Source organism: Lutra lutra, chromosome 11 (genome assembly GCF_902655055.1).
Source record: "Lutra lutra chromosome 11, mLutLut1.2, whole genome shotgun sequence".
Taxonomy (NCBI): domain Eukaryota; kingdom Metazoa; phylum Chordata; class Mammalia; order Carnivora; family Mustelidae; genus Lutra; species Lutra lutra.
In genome coordinates, this window is record NC_062288.1 from 53083859 (window position 1) to 53089858 (window position 6000).

The window sequence follows — 6000 nt, forward strand, 5'->3', positions numbered from 1 at the left end:
TGTCTCTAGATAGAGCGACTGTTTGCCTTGTAGCAGCAAGCAAAATTATAATTAGGTTACTAAAGAAGTTAATCCACACCTATTCCTAATGTTTTAAATGTACATTTTATTTTTTTTTAAATTTTTAAAAAAGATTTTATTTATTCACTTGACAGATAAGTGAGAGAGGCAACATAAGCAAGGGGAGTGCCAGAGGGAGAAGCAGACTCCCTGCTGAGCAGGAAGCCTGCTATGGGGCTCCATTCCAGGGTCCTGGGATCATGACCTGAACTAAAGCCAGATACTTAAAGACTGAGCCACCCAGGCGCCCCTTAAATGTACATTTTAAATGTATTTTATAAGTATTTGTCAAATAAATCTGAATACATACCTAGTTTCTTATCATCTCATCTACTGCATGAATGAATACTTTGTATTGTTCAGACATTTTGGCCGTACAGATGGCTCTTAATTCATAATGGAAAAGGGGGGAAAAAATTTGTCAGTTTTCTTTTCAACTTATCTTTTTATATATCTTTTGGATATATAACATTCCCAAATGGTTCAGACAAAAAAAAAAAAAGTTACTTTTTGTTCTTTTTCCCTGTCAGCTGCTCATTTTATTTTTAATGTTTGAGCCAAAATCATCTCAGTCTTACTCAATGGAATGTAAGTAACTCTCTTGCCTTCACTATTTGAGTCAATCCAAAATTGCTTCTTGAGGTAAAGTTTATGTTTGCCATAACCCCAGAGCTTAACTTTATTTGGAAGGGTGGTGATCTTTCTTCTATATGAAAACTGAAAGCTCATTATTTCACAAGGCACCTCATTTGAATTTTGAGCCACTCTTTTTTAGAAGTTTGCCTTTACGAAGCCCAAATCCAGGAAACAAACCATTAGTCTTAGTTTGATGCCTGAAGTTGAACAGAATCCTCTTAATGCCCTTTTCCATACAAATATTTAATCCTTTAGGGGATCTAAGTGATATGCTTGTTTTGTTAACAATGTCTTTATTGTTGTTACTTAGTTTTGTTTTGATAATGAAAATGTCCAGGCAAAATAGTGTTTCCTTGAAAGACAGAAGTACTGTTTCTCTTTTGGTTTTCCATTGAACTATCTTTTTTGACTCAAATTTCCCATTTGAGAAAAGAGAACACCTACTTCCTCCCAATTCTAGTCTTCACAAGTAAATAGAAACAAGATTACATTTTTAGAAAGTCAATTTAGCTCATTAATTTTCTAGTGATAGAAAATTTTCTAGTGATAGATAATTTTCTAGTGATAGAACTAGCTCACATACTAGCACACTGGAAGTAACTGATCAGTCAGGAAGAAAAGGTGTGTGATTCTACAGGATTGCTGAGCCTTCTGTCAGAATGAAGGAAAAAATCACTTTTCCTTAGATATCTAATTTTAATTTCACTTCCTCTGTAAAGCTTTCCCCTCCCACAGCTTCCTTCAACCTTTGGTCATTCTCTGTTTCCCTTTAATGTTTTGCTTGTGTGAGGGTCATAGCCCAAACTTATATTTTGGTGCAATGTGTACAAATCTGTCTCCTAGTTAGTTGGTGGGCTACTGGAGAACAAGAAAAGCAACCATCATTATATCCCTATTGCCAGAAACATTGTGAGAGATCCACAGATATTAATTGACTTGAATTAGAAGGTGAATTAACTTCAATTCCCTAAGACAAGCTGCAGAGATTCTACTGATTGGTTCCAAGGTCACAGATGTTGATGGTTTCGAATGAAGCTGATTCAGCTTTCCTGGTCTCATCTAAACAGTCTGATTTGATACATACCATTCATGCATTTCATGAAACCATGTTCCTAAGAAAATCTATTAAGCTTTTGTAGTCATAATATGCCTAAAATTTGTATTTTCGTACACTACATATTGGATAAGGGAGCACTTTTTATCAAAATAGCTCTCAGATGCACCCATAGATGGCCCCGTATTTTCTCTCTGAGTCATTGTTCAGCAAAATCCTAGATATACCTAACCATCATGAACTTTTTAGATCATAAGTTATATTTTAAATTGCCTAGGTATTTTCTCAGGATTTTTCCTTGCTAGGTAAAAAAACCACTATAAGCTTATTGAAATACAGCAACTAATACTATTATACTAGAATAGTTTAATAATAAATCAAAAGGAAATCTCCCATCCTGGGTTGAAAATGAGCAGCCTAATAAAAAAAATTCAGGCAAAGGACAAAATTAGATATTCTGTAGCAGATTACCGACACTAATACTGCAAAATCTAAGACTAAGACATTGCCACAAGATACTGAACCATTGATCAAACTTACATGGCTACATGGTGTTTAACTGGATTTAATGAGACTTAGCTAAATTCTTCAGTCCTCTAAAGAAACACATAAGCAAGAAAATATTGAGGCACAAACCTGTTAATCCTGGGTGGTTTAACTATGCCTCCTCATCCCTCTCGGGAGTTGATTAGCAGAAGCCTACTCTCCCTGCCCTCCTAAACAGAAGTGATTATGCCTACTCTGAAATAATATCTGCTGAATAAAGTAAAGAAAGCAATCAACCTAGGAATAGATTTCAGTGGTGTTAAGCCAGTTCTGTCATACTCCCCCTTACCTTCCTTATGAATTTAGGGACTGAGCCCCACAATACCAGTTCTTCTGAGGGACACTCAATATATAAGAAATATGTACTAAATATGTACTAAATTATGAAGTGTATGAAGCAGGACACTTTGAAATTCGATGCCCAACTAAGTGGACTTCTACGTCTTCTGAGCTTTAGTTTTCTAATGAATAAAATGAAAGGATGCAATTTAATGATTTCATCTAGCTCCTTAAATAATAAGCAGATTGAAATCAACTTCAGATATTTAGCTCCTTCTACACTTTATTTATTAGAATTTGTCCAGAAGAGGAAACAAAAGCACACAGCTACCTTTGAGGAAAGCGAAATAACCATCATCTTCATCACCACTACCATAATGATTATTGCTTTGTTATTGTTATTATTATTCATGTGTTCATGACAGCATAGTAGAGTATTTCTCTGAGTTCCATTCTCAGTTTCTTAGGGCAGGCAATTTGGTATACTTGGGGTTAGATTCCTGGACCAGTACAAAAGAAAAAAAACACCTCTTCTGACCAGATTCTTATGTAACTGTAAGTGAAGACCTATTTGTATATTTATCTTTACTATACTTCTTAAGCAAGCCACCTACTCTTCCTGACATCTCTTTCATCACTTAAAAGTTAAGACAATGGTTACAATGTACATAATGTAATAATGATAGCAATGTTAAAAATATTAATAATTTGGTGACTGACATTTCATAATATTTTTACTCAACTCAATTTTCTACATATCTTTTGCATTCTTTCTCAATTAGAATGTGTTACATAAGGAAGGACATTCTAGGGATCCCTGGGTGGCTCAGTCAGTTACATGTCTGCATTTGGCTCAGGTCATGATCTCAGGGTCCTGGGATCAAGCCCGACATTGGGCTCCCTGCTCAGTGGGGAGTCGGCTTCTCCCTCTCCCCTACCTTGTGCTCTCTCACTCTATCTCTCAAATAAATAAATAAAATCTTCAAAAAAAAAAAAAAAAGGAGGGACATTCTAGATTTGTCTCCAGGCTTTGCTGCTATATACCAGATGACAAAAATATATACACTGGAACTCTGGAACTCTCTGAAGAAGCGATACAGAATATTAGTGATTCTTTTCTCTGTGTCCCTTGTAGGAAGTAGTTGATCTATTGCTGTCACATTTGAGTCATAGTTCGAGTCTGGAATGTTTTTTTTTTTTTAATTTTAGATATGAAAATGAGTCATTATAAACAAGAGTTAAACACAACCCACTTCCACTACCCTGGCTGTTGAATCAAATGCTGCCAGCTAATGTAAATATATATTATTAACATGACTTCCTTAGTCATTTAGAACAACATTTTCTCAATGACATAGCAACCTTTCTTACACACAAATCTGACTATGTCGTTGCCTTCCCTAAAACACTTCACTATCATTTCACATCTCATCGTTGAAGTTAAACTTCCTTAGCATGAAATATAAGAGCTACTGTTATTTTGCCCTTGCTTTTACTCCATTCCTTGTCACTTATTGCCATCTCCCACATTCCTTCTCTTTGCCTTCTAGCTGAGGCTGCAGTCTTGTTAACTGCTTGCAGTTTTCAAAACATACCATATCTCTAGCTCCCATTCTTGCCTCTGTTCATGTTCCTTGGACTGCCTAGAGACTCCACCTGTACCTCTTCATTTCCCTAACTCAATCAGAGGTCACTTATCTGGAAATGTCAACCCTCTAGAATATTGACTAGAATCTGAGATAAAATTAAACAGGTCTCCAAGTAAGCTAAAAATCAATGTTACAAACACCTAAAAAAGACCTAACTTAGAGCCTGTTAACTCTAACTTCCTATAAGAACTATTATCTGGTTTCTGTGTTTACAACAGATTAGAAAGAGCGACTTTGAAAAAAGAAGTGGGCTACCTAGAGAAGCCCTGGTTATCAGCAAGAGTTGCAATATGAAAAACTGGACAATAGCAAAGGAAGAGACCAGAAAAAATTTAAAATTTTTATAGAGTTTTATGGAATGCAATACAGAGTAACTTATATCATTCAGAAATAAATTACTTTTAGTGTATACTTAGTACACATTGGTAGGAAATTTTTTAAGACATTTTAGAAAGACTATGATAAAATGTTTAAAAACCATGAGAGGGATGGTACATAAAGAATAGGACTTTTTTATCTGAATGGATTAAACTTATATGAAATATTGCATAATCTAGGTAAGTACAGTATTATTTTATTTGGAAATCTTGACATATAAGAATAATGTTGTTCTATACTAGTGGAAGTTTCCAAATTGCCAATAACCATATATTTCTTTCTTAACTATACTGAATTTTGACAATAACTTTTCAAAGGAAAAAAAATTATATGTCACTCATTGGTTTTTACCCTCAGTGATACCAATTCACGATATCTGCATTTAAAAGAGATCTTGGCAGGGCTGCAGGGGTGGGCTGGCTCAGTTAGTACAGCATGTGACTCTTGATCTCAGGGTCATGAGTCTTAGCCTCATACTGGGCATAAAGATTACTCTATTTTTAAAAAAGAATTTATTTATTTATTTATTTGAGAGAGAAAATGGGGGTGGGGTGGAGCAGAAGGAGAGGAGAGAGAGAATCCCAAGGGGACACCATAAGACGCATGGAGCCCGAGGTGAAGTTCAATCCACAACCCTGAGATCATGACCTGAACTGAAATCAGGAATCAGATGTTCCACCAACTGAGCCACCCAGAAGCCCCTAGAGTTACTTTTAAGAAAGAAAGTTAAAAAATAAATAAAAAGAGATATCTTCAGAGGAGGTCTCCATATATAATAGCAGTTTCAGTTTGTCTAAGGTATAGACTCTAAACTCTTTTTTTTTTTTTAAGATTTTATTTATTTATTTGTCAGACAGAGATCACAAGTAGAGAGGCAGGCAGAGAGAGAGAGGGAAGCAGGCTCCTTGCTGAGCAGAGAGCCCGATGTGGGACTCGATCCCAGGACCCTGAGATCATGACCTGAGCCGAAGGCAGCGGCTTAACCCACTGAGCCACCCAGGCGCCCCTACACTCTAAACTCTTAGCAGAGATGTTTCATGGTATAAACACCTATAAGGCTATAGAGGCAAGAAAAACAGTATATAGGGACTTCCCAGGTACCCTGGTAGGTATTGGAGTCCTTATGTTTGTAAGAATGAATGATAATTAACTTGATTGAAAGAAATGGTAGCTCAGAAGAACATTCCATGCCCCTACACAGTTCCCACACAAAATTTGGGAGAAGAAACATTTGTTTTCATTAATGCATATTTCTGTTTAAAAAAATCCATAGGGGGTCTTATATTCTGTCACAAGAAAAGGAAAAAATGTTTTCAATGACAAAGGGTCACTTTCTCTCTTAGCATTAACTAGATATTTCCTTCTGGGATGAATGATATCACTACTCAATTATTTCCT